Source organism: Sciurus vulgaris (assembly GCF_902686455.1).
Source record: "Sciurus vulgaris genome assembly, chromosome: 2".
Taxonomy (NCBI): Eukaryota; Metazoa; Chordata; class Mammalia; order Rodentia; family Sciuridae; genus Sciurus; species Sciurus vulgaris.
Window position 1 is genome coordinate 12,856,840 of NC_136462.1, and position 14,581 is coordinate 12,871,420.

A 14,581-nucleotide genomic window follows, 5' to 3' on the forward strand; every position below is an offset into this window, starting at 1 on the left:
TATTGTCAAAATAAGCAGAATGAGTTCAATTATTATCTTCAATATACAAACAGATTTGCAATAAGGTCTGCAGTTTCTAATGGAGGACAAAGAGGATACAGAGGGATGTAGGATGTAGCTGTTAATGGGATAAGAAAAGATATATAGAAGTTCTAGATAATAGAAAGTGTGAGAGTATAATCAAAAGAAGTTGGTTGTTAGCATGAGAAAAGGGAGAAAGAGGCTCTGAGGGAACAGGTAAACAAAAGGAAAAGAGAGTGAGAAAAGTAAAGAAATAAAAACTTAAAATTCTTCAATAAGGAGAAAAAAGAAAATCTACACTACAACAGTCATATAGTATTCAAACCTCCCAGTCTTCAGTAGCCTGATGTATGAGAGGTACCTTACAATGAGCTTTCAGTCTCCAGTAGGCATCTCAGGATGGGATTTGCCCCACCTAAAGATGGAAGGTACAGCTTTCAGGATTATCCAAGATGGCCGCTGTGGTTTCCAAATGTGTTGGCAAATGGGGAGCTGTAGCTCGGGGTGTGGGCGTGGTCAGCTGGAGGTCCTGGAGGCAGGGTGTGGTTGGTCAGTCAGGGGTCCTGGGGGTGGGGTGTGGTCGGTCTGTTTGCAGGATCCTGGAGGCGGGGTGCAGTTGGTCTGGGGGTCCTGGTGGTGGGGAGCAGTCAATGTGAGGGCCCCTGAGGCAGGGAATGATTGGTCGTGCTGAGGGATCCCGGAGACGGGTCTCAGTTAGTCTTGCCAGGGGTCCTATGGGGCCTGGCTGTTATCTCAAAATGGCGGCAGTCACGTGTAACCAAAACTGCAGGTACTGTTTGTTTTGGTTTGGTGTTTTTTTTTTTTGGGGGGGGGGGCGGTTTGTGTGTGTGTGCTGGGGATTGAAACCCAGGGCCTTGTGCATGTGAGGCACTCTTACCAACTGAGCTATATCCCCAGCCACTTATTGGGATTTTGACAATTGTGTCAACTGCAAACACTTTTATTTCTTCCTTTCTAATCAGTGCACCTTTTATTTCGAAGAATTACAATAGGATCTAGAAAAGGAATAATGCAATGGAAAGTGTCTAGTTTCTTACCATTAAGTATGATGTTAGCTGTAGAGTCTTCCTTATCAAATTGAAGAAGATTCCCTCTATTCCTAATTCACTAGAAAGTTTTTGTTTTGTTTTTATTCAATTAATGTACAGATATCGGCCTATTCAGATTGTCTATTTTTTGAGAGAGTTCTGGCACATTGTGTCCTTCAAGGAATTCATCTGTTTCATCTAGATTATCAAATTTGTGGGCATAGAGCTGTCCATCATCTTTTATTTTCCTATTAATGTCCATAAGATCTGATGTGATGTTCCCTCTTTCATTTGACTTTAGTATTTATTTTCTCTTTTGCTTTCTTTTTTGCAGTTCAGGAGATTAAATCCAGGGTACTTCACCACTGAGATACATTTCCAATTCTTTTTATATTTTCCTTTGAGACAGGATTACACTAAATTGCTTTAAACTTCCCATCATTGTACCTCAACCTCCCAATTAGTTGGGACTGCAGCCATGCACCACTGGTTTTCTTCCTTGGATAGTCTGACTAGAGACTTATCTACTTGTTGATTTTTTTCAAAGAACTAGCTTTTGTTTTTATTGATTTTCTCTATTGATTTCCTGTTTCAATTTCATTGGTTTCTACTCTAATTTTTATTATTAATATTTTGTTTTTATTGGATTTAATTTGCTCCTTTTCCAGTTTTCTAAGGTAGAAGCTTAGATGACTCATTTTAGATCTTTCTTCTTTTCTAATATGTGCTTTCTGTGCTATACATTTCCTTCTAAGCACTGATTTCATGGCATCCTGTGAGTTGTAGATGAACACAATACCTTTACCCTATTTATTTTAATGTGGTGCTGAGGATTGAACCCAGTGCCTCACAGGTGCTAGGCAAGGACTCTACCACTGAGCCACAACCTCAGTCCTGCATCCCATGAATTTTGAGTTTGCATTTTCATTTAGCTTAAAATATTCCTTAATTTCTCTTGAGATTTTTTTCTTTAATTTCTAGAGTTTTTGGAATTTTCTAGCTATGTTTCTGTTACAGATTTCTATTTTAAGTCCATTGTAGTCTGAAAGCAGACACTGTATGATTTGTTTTTAAATTTGTTAGGTGTTTTATGGCCCACAGTGTAGCCTGTCTTGGTGAATGTCCCATGTGAGTTTGAGAATATGTACTCTACTGTTGTTGAATGAAGCCATTTATAGATGTCCAATATATCCAGTTGATTGATGGTGTTGTTGAATTCAACAATGTCCTTACTGATTTTCTGCTTGCTGAATCCATTTATGAGAGAGGAGTAATGAAGAATCCAACTATAATAATGAATCATCTATTTCTCCTTGCAATTCTGTTTTTAAAATTTTTGGTGCTGGGGATCATACCCAGGACTTCATGCATGCTAGGCAAGTGCTCTTCCACTGAGCAACATTCCCAGGCCGTTCCTTGCAATTCTTCAGTGTTTGTCACATACATTTTGTGCTGTTAGGTACACACATTAAGGATTTTTCTTTGATAGTTAGCCCCTTTATCATTTAATGCCTCTCTTTATTCCTGGTAATTTTCCATGCTCTGCAGTCTGCTCCATCTGAATTAATATTGCTACTCCCAGGGCTGGGGAGATAGCTCAGCTGGTAGAGTGTTTGCCTCACAAGCACAAGGCCCTGAGTTCGATCCCCAGTACTGCAAAATAAATAAATAAAAAATAAAAAATACTGCTATTCCCACCTTTTAAAATCAGTGTTAGCATGGTATAACATTACCTATTTAGTCTATGTAACTTTTAATCTTTATATTTGAAATGGGTTTCTTTTTCTTAAACAATAATCAATTATTATAATAATTGAGTTAGGCATCTGTAATGGTGACATCAAACTCAACTCCTTGCACAATACATACAGAAGTAAACCACTTAACAATCTCAGGACTGTGCAAGTCAGTAAGTCACTTGTGGATTCTCATCTGGAATCGATCCCATGTCTTAGAACCTTCACTTCTCCTACAGTGATCCTTGGTCAGCATCTGAACTGGTCCTTGGACTTTTGAGATTCTTTCCTTGGCTCCTCTGACCAATTCAGCATACACCTTCATGTTGCAGCTGGTAAGGGTAATTCTGATTCAGTAAATTACAATCTGTTTCTATCAGTATCTTTCTGTTATATTCAATGGCCATGATGCAGCTTATGACCAACTTGTTCCTTGGCAAGAATGAATATCAGTGAGTCAGGAGCAGAGGATCTGAGCTCCTAGCACTAGCAACCATGTCTTCCTCAGAAAATGCTGAAGTGGGTTTCTTGCAGACAACACAAAGTTGGGGGCTTGTTTAATAATCTTGTGTGTGTGTGTGTGTGTGTGTGTGTGTTATTGGGGATCAAACCCAGATCCTTGTACTATCCCTGAGCTACACTCCCAGTCCTTTTTATTTTTTGAGACAGGGTTTTGCTAAAATGCCCAGGCTGACCTCAAACTTGTGATCCTCCTGCCTTATCCTCCCAAGATGCTGCGATTACTAGTGTGCACACCATGCCCAGCTCAATGATCTACTTTGACAATTTGTCTTTCAATTAATGCATTTATACCACTGAAAGAAGTCATCATTGACACAACTGGCTTAATATTATTACTGTATATATAACATATAAACACGTGAGGAAAAAGGTACACCCAAATCTTGCTGGTGGGGTTGCAAACTGGTGCAGCCACTCTGGAAAGCAGGAGATTCCTCAGAAAACTTGGAATGGAACCACCATTTGACCCAGCTATCCCACTCCTTCGTCTATACCCAAAGGACTTAAAATCAGCATACTATAGTGATGCAGCTACTTCAATGTTTATAGCAGCTCAATTCACAATAGCTAGATTGGGGAACCAACCTAGATGCCCTTCAATAGATGAATGGATAAACTGTGGTATATATATATATATATATATATATATATATATATACAATGGAATATTATTTGGTCATAAAGAATAAAATTATGGCATTTGCAGGTAAATGGTTGGAGTTGGAGAATATCATGCTAAGTGAGACAAGCCAAACCCAAAAAACCAAAGGCCAAATGTTTTCTCTGACAAGTGGATGATGATACATAATGGGGTGGGGGGAGCAAGAATGGAGGATGGATTATACAGAGGAAAATGAGGGGTGGGGAGAAGGTGGGAGGAAGGAAAGATGATGAGACAAACATCATTACTGTATGTACATATATGATTACACAAATGATGTGTCTACTTCATGTACAACCAGAGAAATGAAAAGTTGTACCCCATTTGTGTACAATGAATCAAAATTTTAAAAAATATAAACTTAAGATAGATATATTACCATAAATATACATAAGATATATACATAAGTATCCATAATCAAATACATTGTTATTAAAATTTGGAACAAATATCACTAAAAGAAATTCAAAATAATAAAAATATTTTTATTTTATCCTGTTTGATGATTTTCCTTTCTTTATGTACATCCAAGTTTCTATCCTACATTCTTTTCCTTAGCTCCAAAGAATTTTTAACTTCTCTTATAAAGCAGGTCTACTGGCAACAAAATTTCCCACTTTTTGTTTGATATTTATTTTTCCACTTTTTATTTTTTCCAATTGAACCCCGGGGTGCTTTATCACTGGGCTACATCTCCCAGTTCTTTTTATTTTGAGACAGGGTCTCACTAAGTTGGCCAGGCTGGCCTCCAACTTGTGATCCTCCTGCTTCAGCTTCCTGAGTAGCTGGGATAATAGGTATACTTGCTCTCTTTCTTGTCAAATTGTGTTTTATGGTCAAGTGTGGTGGCACATCAATATAATCTCAGCAACTCAGATTGAGGCAGAAAGATTATAAATTCAAAGTAAGCCTAAGCATCTTAGGAAGACCTCACCTCAAAATTAAGAATAAAAAAGGGTTGGGATGAAGCTCAGTGGTAGAGCCCTCCTGGGTTTAATCCCCAATACCTAAAAAAAATACTTATGCCTTTTAGTATGCCTTATAATTTTCTCATGACAGCTGAACATGGCATACAGATAAAAAGAACTGCCATAAATAGGCCTTCCATAATGCAATGGTAAGGTTTGGACAAAGGGGAAGCATTCTATGGCCCCATGACTAGATCTATTTTAGTAAACTTATGCCTCTGGACTGTAAGAATCACAAGAATTTCCCACATTTCTCCTTTAGGTAGGATAAGATGACTATAGTGAGCTAGAGTTGGGTAAGGAAGGTCATTGTTGATGATTGGACTTGGGTATTTCCCTTCTCCAGGTCAGTTAAGCTGATAAAACCTCATGCTATAGTGTGAATGCTACCTCCAAGTTCACTTGTAATTTAATTGCCATCATGACCATATTAAGAAGTGGGAGGGCCTTTCAGAGATGATAATAGATTAATGTCATTACTGCAGTTGTGGGATAGATTATCTCAAGAGTGGATTCCTGATAAAAAGGATGAGTTCAAGGGCTGGTTAGCACAGTGGTCATGCCTTCTGTGAACCCATCCAAACACCTCTGAACACAGATTCAATGCACATTTGCCTTTCAAAATTTTTGGTAAGATCTGGACTCTACACAAGAAATAAGGAGACAGTTCTAGGGGCTTTCAGTCTTTGTTTCAGATTCCCTTCTTTATAGTATTTGGTAAGGTATGTTGTATGCTGTTTAACAATTTGTATCTTAAAGTAACAACTTGTCCAATTCCTTGAAAATGAAAATTCTTCTCACTCTACATTTTCATCATCAGCAATGGATTTCAAAGGGGAGAGTTAAATGCTTTTTCCCTTCATCATCTTTTGCAGAAGATCCATTCCTTTATTTTCAATTTTTTGGGGTATCTCTGGAAAGCATCACATAGGTGGATTGAAATAACAATCTGAATATTCTAATAGACAAACTTAACTCATTTAAAATTTAATGGTGAAGCTGGGCATGGTAGTACTTCCCTGTATTCCAGCTGTTCAGGAGGCTAAGGCAAAAGGATTACAAAAAGTTCAAGGCCAGCGTAGGCAACCTAGGGAGACCCTCTCTCAAAAAAAAGAAAGGACTGAGGGGTAGCTCAATGGTAGAGCACTAACCTAGTGCATACAAGGACTTGGGTTTGATCCACAGTACTGTAAAATTTTTTTTTTTAATTTTGGTGGTGGCTAAAGTAAAAGTCTCAGTTTTTCACAAACATGTATCCTTAAGTAGAAGCCAATTAATGAAAAAAAATGAAATTAACAAAGAAAAATGCAAACAACATAAACGCTAATGTAGTTGATTCTTTGACTACAAAATGAACAAAACTGGAAGTCCTAAAGTGGTTTCAGGATGGATGGTCACAAGCATCACTTTGAGAAAGGATCAGATAACAAAGGAAGGGGGAAGCTTTTGATTTTGTTTAATTATATAAACCCAAGCCTGTGTCACAGGGATGCTGAATCCCTGTTGCTTCTCACATTGACTCTGATCAGGTAATTCTAATAAATCCTATAGTTATTATGTTCATATTGATTTATTCCCAAACACAGAAGAAATGAACTAGAGAAAGAAATAGTAACCTAAGACTGACAGGGAAGATTGGGCAACCTACTGCTTATATTGGTCTATGTGCTCTTACCACAGCCCAGTATATATGGGTGTGCCTAGACAATGTTCTAACACAGGAAGTCAACATACAAGGTATAATTGCAATTTTTAATTTATTCTTGCTCTCTTATGTTATTTTTCCAGTGTACCAGTCTTTATTTTGCCTGTTTCCTCTTTCCTTTTTTATGTGTGTGGGGGGTCATTTTCTTTTCATTATTTCTTTTAGTGGCCTGGAAAATATACAGTTTACTTCTAGTCTTCTTATAACTATTCTTGAATTTTGAAGGAATACACTGTTATTTGAACTTTATCACTTTGGCCAAGAGCATCTACAACAGTATCAGTGGCTACAGTCTTTCATCCATTTTACTCCAACACTTACCCTAATGTCTGAGGATGTATCTGAGGGTCCAGTCCCAGACTACTACAATGACTTAATTACTCCACAATTACTTAGACTTAACTGTTTTGTTTGATGTCCTTCACCAGTATTCATTACTTTCTCATCCTTGGATTAATTTTGTAGGAATAATGTCTAAAAATTATTTAATAGGAGAAATCTATTTACAGTTTTCACATAAAAATCAACATGACAGTCTCACAAATATGAGCTAGGAATCAAGTTCTATGGGGGGAAAAGACAATTTCTGTGATATCAAACACTCAGAAACACTGAGGGCACCAACCTGTTTCTTTTCTGAGGATGAGACTTTGGTAATATTATCTTTGGGTTAAGAACCAAGACAGCCTAGAATTTGTTCCCACTAATGTAACCTGTTATTTCTGAATGTTAACCACAGCTATAAGGATAAAAGAGGAAAGCTTAGCAAGACTTGAGTTTCCCACTTTCAACACAACCTTGCTCTGTCTGAACTTCATCTCCAGCAACTGCACATTCTACTAGGAACCTGAGGGTCATGGAAAAATGCATTAAAATACTGTACTGGCTCTGCACTGTATAACCACCTCATTTTAGTAACATTTATATCCTCAGTTAATTAACTCAAAAAAAGTTGAGGGGGGGGGTTTCCCTCTTTGCATGGACAAGGAAGGGAAGAGTAATTTTCTATAACCCACAACCCACCTGAAATACCTTGGTAAACTTTAAGGCTGTGTACATCTAAAAAATAACTTGATTTTGCCCTCCCCTTTAAATGTTTCTTAGGCTACGCATACTATGTAACCAGTTTTTAAAAATTTATCTCCTTTGTTTCCTTTCCTTTGAAGACTGTTACAATAAAAGATCCGATTATTTCTTTGTAGACAACCTCCTTTTTTTCCTCCTCGAAAAATTTTTAGCATTTTTTCTATATCCTTTTCTTCTAAAATTTCATAATAATATATTTAGGTGTACCTTTTACAATTTATTGTACTTACACTTGATAGATTGTTCTAATCTGAAGCCTTCTATCTTTTCCAGTTCTAGGAAACCAAGACAGCCTTCCCTTCCTTTCACTTGATTGTATTTGGAATTCCTGTTATATACTGAATTTCTAAATCTGTATTCTATGTGCCCTTTTTCTTTGCCATTTCTAGTTCCTTGATCTTTCCTCTATTTTCAAAAATTTCAAAGCTTGTGCTGGGGTTGTGGCTCAGTGGCAGCACGCTTGTCTAGCATGCATGAGGCCCTGTGTTTGATCCTCAGCACCACATAAAAATAAAGGTATTGTGTCCACCTACAACTAAAAATAAAATTAAAAATTTTTAAAAATTTTCACCGCTTGATCTTGCAGTTTAATTTTCTCTGTGGCTGTTACTTAGTTCAGAAACTGAGCTTTAGTAATATTTTTTATTTGTTCTAAACAGTTATACATGATAGCAGAATGCTTTTCAACTCATTGTACACAAATGAAGCACTTTTCTTTTCTCTGGCTGTACAGGATGCAGTCACACTTTCGTGTGATCATACATGCACATAGTTTAATGTCCACCTTATTCCACCATTCTTCCTATCCCCAAATCTCTTCTGCCCAATCAAAAGTTCCTCCATTCTTCCCTAGCCACACCCCCCATTATGGATCAGCATCCACATATGGGGAAAACATTTGGCCTTTGGTTTTTGGGGACTGTTTTATTTCACTTAGCATGATATTCTCCAAATCCATCTATTTACCAACAAATGCCATAATTTCATTCTTTAAGGCTAAGTAATGTTCCAGTATGAATATATACCACATTTTCTTTCTCCATTTATCTGTTGCAGGACATCTAGGTTTGTTCCATAGTTTAGCTATTGTGAATTGACCTGATGTAACATTGATGTGGTGCCACATAATAGTATGCTGATCTTAAGTCCTTAGGGTACAGGCCAAGGAGTGGGAAAGCTGGGTCAAATGGTGGTTCCATTCCAAGTTTTCTAAGGAATCTCCATACAGTTTTCCAGAGTGGTTGCACCAATTTGCCATCCAACCAGCATATCCTCGCCAACACTTATTGTTGCCTATATTCTTAACTGTCATTCTGACTGGAGATGAAATCTTAGTTTTGATTTACATTTCTCTAATTGCTAGAGATGTTGATATATTTGTTGATCAATTGTTTATCTTCCTCTGTGAAGTCTGTTCAGTTCCTTGGCCCATTTATTTGAGGTTTTTTTTTTTTTTGGTGTTGAGTTCTTTATATATCCTGGAGATTAGTGCTCTATCTGAGGAATGTAGGGTAAAGATTTTCTCCCATTCAGTAAGCTCTCTCTTCATGTTATAGTTTCCTTTACTGAGGAGAAACGTTTTAGTTTGAATCAATCCAATTTATTGATTCTTGATTTTACTTCTTGTGCTTTAGGAGTTGTGTTAAGGAAGTCAGGTTCTAAGCCAACACTATGAAGACTTGGGCCTGCTTTTTCTCCTGTTAGGCACAAGGTCTCTGGTCTAAGTCCTAGGTCCTTGATCCACCTTGAGTTTTTGTGCAGGGTGAGAGACAGGGTCTAATTTCATTTTTTAACAGTCATATTTTTAACATCTATTTCACAGTCAAGTATGCAATATTCTCAAATCTGAGAATTTTTAAAAATATTTCTCTACTTGCTACATTAACTGATATCTTGATATTTGTTCTTTTATTTCTTGAAACTGGTACTTCTTTTTTCATAATATTGATTTCCTTATTCGGTTAAATAGGGTAGTCTGTTTACTTTGTACTTGAGAATTTCTATATGTTTATTTTACTGTGACCTGACTCATATGTAGAAGAGAGGCAGGTCACTCTGCACCTAAAAGCCTTCCACTTCTAGAAACTGGTAAAGACACTGGATAAAATACTAGCCTCTTTAGCCCCAGTGCCCACATGGCAGTAATGTATGTCAATTGTACTGTGATGTTATTTTTTTAAACTAATGCCACAAATTGATGGTAGAAATAGTTGACAAGCTGAAGTACAATTCCCTTTAAAAAATCCCTGAATATCCTAGGCCCTTTCCCATTCTTCCAACATGTTGAAACTGAGCCTGGAGTTTCCCACATTCTAAACATCCATCTATTTTGACTACCAAACTATTTTTCTCTGGATTTGTTTGGAAGTGGAACAGATGTGCCCACTCTACCTTCCTGATCTAATTTCCCTGACTACAATAAATCTATTAAGATGAAACCTACATATTGGGTGTGGTGGTGTGTGCCTGTAATCCCAGCAGCTCAGGAGGCTGAGGCAGGAGGATCACAAGTTCAAAGCCAGCTCCAGCAACTTAGTGAGCCCCTAAGCAACTCAACAAGAACCTGTCTCTAAATAAAATACAAAAAAAAAAAAAAAAAAAAAAAAAAGACTTGGGGTGTGGCTCAGTGGCGAAGCATGCCATTGGATTCAATTCCCAGTACAAAAAGGAAAAATAAAAGATGAAACCTACAATATGAATAAATCTCAGATACATAAGAGCTAGAGGTGTCAGAGTAACAGTCCGTTCATTATTTCCTTTATATTAAAATTCAAACAGACAAAGTCAGGATAAGGATTATCATTTGGGGGCTAATTGGACAGGGCACAGGTCTTACTGGATCTTGGAACTGTTCTGTTTCTTGCTCTGGAAGTTGGGTACATGGGTGTACTAACTTTATGAACATTGAAGATTTACTAGACCAGAAACTGGTTAAATACAGAGATCAAGAAAAGTCCTCCCTTTGTTAATTCTGGAAGAAGTGGCTAAAAAGTACTTTTGAGAGTTGCTCAGGGCTGGAGGGATAGAGAATGGAGTCCAGAGTCAATCATGGATGGCAGGGAACCAGGTAAACAGAAAATCCTTCTTTGATTTGGGTTGAACCTCCAGGGCTTGCAAATTAGAAGAGCAAACCAGCAGTCAGGTTCTCAGAAAGATTGGTGGTTTTTTTTGGTCCTGGGATTGAACCCAGGGACAGTTATCTACTGAGCCACATTCCCAGCCCCACCTCTTTTTTTATTTTGAGACAGGGTCTCACTAAGTTGCACCAAGCTTCACTAAGTTGCTAAAGCTAGCTTTAAACTTATGATCCTCCTGCCTCAGCCTCCCAAGCCTCTGGGGATTACAGGTGGGCACCACTGCACCGAGCAGTACAGTGCTGCTGCACTTTTTTTTAAGAGCAAGCTAAACTGGGTGTGGTGGCTATTCAGGAAGCTGAGGCATGATCCCAGGTTCAAGGTCAGCCTCAGTAATGTAGAGAGACACTGTTTCAAAATAAAAACAAATATAAAAAGGGTGGGGATGTAGCTTAGTGCTTTCACCCCTGAGTTCAAATCCCCAGTAAGGGGCCGGGGGCAGCATAACTTGAAAATGTCATGGGAGCATAAAGGCTGGACAAGTTCCCCAAAGGATACATTTAATCTGAGACACGGAAAAGAATAAGAGTAAAAATTATCCAAGCCAAAGTAGAAAATGGGAAGGTAAAAAGGAGAAGACAACCGTACTACAGATTAATACATAAATGCTGGAGACAAGCTAAAAATAAAACCTCATATATTGGTAGGATGGGGCATAAAAATGAGAAATTGAACATAATGAACATAGTTAGAACAGAGAAGAGTTCTAAGTATTGAGGATTAAATGGATGGGAAGAAGTGGCCAATGTAAGAGAAGTTAAAAATGTAAAATTAAGCTGGGTTTGGTGGCACATGCCTATAATTCGAGCATCTCGGGAGGCTAAGACCAGAGGATTGCAATTTTGAATTCAGGCTCAGAAACTTCGTGAGACTCTGTTTCAAAATTAAAAAATGAAAAGGGCTGGGTAAAGTGCCCCAATTTCCCAGAATCAAAAATGATGATGATAATAATAATACTAATAAATTAGAATAAAAGATCAGTTACAACTTTTAAGATTAGCTCTACAGTAAAGAAAGTCAAGAATGGCTACCATGTTTATTTCTAGCATAGGCAGTCGAAATAGGGACTGTGGTGTTTTACTTTTGAGATCTGAGGTAAACATGATCCACTTCTCATCACTTTGGTTTTTCCTAAGCTTAAATCACTTGGGAGTGTCTTCCCAGAACCATATCCTATCACTTTCCTGTTCAAAATCCTTTAATAATTTTCCTGTACTTACAATAATCTTTAAACATCTATAACATGGACTATTCATTACTTGACTCTCACCTGCCCCATTATCATCTTTTCACACCACTTTCTATCTCATCCCAAACCCTTCAGGTTAACTTTTTTCAATTCCATAAAAGGTTAATATATTGGCCCCCTCAGGATTTCATCTATGATGTTCCCTTTGCTTAAATTTTCAGTTTCTTTCTCTCAGTTTTCATCCATTTTTCTTTCAGATCTCAACCTAAATATCACGTTAGCAAAATGATCTTCAATAAATCTCCCCTCCTCCAACTTGTTAGGTTCCTAGTTATTCTTCATACACTAATTGGATCTGTGTATTTAAAGTTACATATTTATCTCTCTCCCCTCTCTAGACAAAGTTAGGAAAGTTATTATATCTATTTGATTCCTGAGTATGTATCCAGTACCTAGTGGTGTACAGTCATGACTGGAGCTGTTAAATATTAAATGAAAGAATAAATGTGAACAGGATGAAGGGCACGTTTGGGGAAAGATTTCAGGTTTGAATTTTTTAATTTGAAGTGTCTATGCAATATCTTAGCAGAAATATTATGCAGGCAAACCTAACTATCTGGACTTTAAGAGAAAGATCTAGGACACAAAGATTGATGTGGGCATAACCAACAAGTACATGGACCTGAAGTCACCCAACGGGATGGGAATATATAAAAAGTTTTAAAACAGAAGAGGAAGGGAGGCTAAGATAAAAATAGATCAAAATAATGGGAGAAAAATAAGAGATAGGAAAACCATAGTGTGTGATACCTCAGAATATATTATTTCAGATTAGTGCCAAATACCATTAAAACATAAGGACTAAAACTACCAGATTTAGTGATAAAACCAATTATGATCTTGGATAGCACCATCAGTGAAATGATAGCAGAGACAAAACTTGTGTCCTGCAGACAAAAGAGACAGGACCCAAAACATAACCATAGGGATTGCCAGACTGATAATTCTGCTTCTACTGCAAATGGAAGAAAATGGGTGGGAGTTAACATCTGTAGACGGAAGAGCAATAATAACTAAAGGATAGTTCAACTTTCTCTAGAAGAGGCAGAGTAGGAGGACTGCTAAAATTGAGGTTAATAAAAGTCAAGAAGAATGTGCTATGGTTTGGATGTGATTTGTCCTCCAAGGGTTCTTGGATAGAAGGTCGGATCCCCAGGGTTGCAGTGAGAGGTGGAAAGGATGTTTAAGAGGTAGGGAATAGTTGGTGGGGTCACTGTCTTGGAAAGAAATTAAGATGATTCCTGTGGGACCCTGAGATAGTCATCTAAAGGGAAAGAGCATGTTGTTATAAAAGATCCCCTCCCCAATCTCTAGCTATCTCTCTCACCATGTGGTCTCTTCCTCTGGCATGTACCTGACCATGCCATCCACCATGATGGAATGTAGTCAGTTGCTCACCAGTTATGCTATTTGGATTTCAGCATCCAAAACTGGGAGCTAAACAAACCCTTTTCTTTTACATATTTCATCACGTTAATGGATAAAAAGACAAAACATGAGATTTTAAGTAGTCCTCACCATGAAAGGTCCTCACCATGAAAAAGGGGAGGAATTTCATGTATAATAGATTATAAGTCAGGAGACATTGAATTTCTAACAGCACTAACAGAATCATTCTGTCATTTCCCTCTATAGCATTTCCCTACACCAGAATCAAGGGACTAATAGACCAATCCAAAGTTTTTGTTTTGGGAGGCACATAAACAACAAGATGAGGGAGAAGAAGAGTTAAACGTATTGGCAATAAAACACTTAGAAGTGTAGATGGCAAGAATGGATGTTAAAAAAGGAAAAAGGCAAGGTCCTGATGAAGAAGAATGGATTGGAAGTCTCAATGACATCAAGTAAATGTGATGAGGATAAACGAATAAGATGAGCAGCTTGAAGGCTGACATCATACCTAGAAGCAAGGTTCTGTTGAATGTAAGAATTCAGAAGACTACTCAGGAGACTGAGCAGGAGAAAGCAAGCTCAAAACTAACCTGGGCAACTTAGCAAGACCCTATCTCAAATTCTTTTTAAATTTTTTATAGGCAGGGGATGTAGTTCAGAGATAAAATGCTCCTGGGTTTAGTCCCCAATACTGGAGAAAAGAAAAAAGAAAAAAGAAACCAGAAGACTGAGTCAACTTTGATGGGTCAGAGTTCATTAAAAGAACCTAAGAGCAGGTTTGCACCAGTAAATGAAAAAGGTAAATCTTAACAGATTGGTAAGATTTTAATGAGTTCACAAATTTTTACCCAATTGTAATGGTTAATTTTACGTCCACATGACTACACCATGGTGTTTCATCAAGCATTATTCTAGACGCTTCTGTGAAGACTGAAAGAGATTAATATTCAAATCAGTAGACTTTGAGTAAAGCAAATTACCTTCATAATGTGGGTAGGCCTCATTCAAACAACTGACGGCCTTAAAAAGAATAACCTCCCCTAACAAGGCATTCTGCC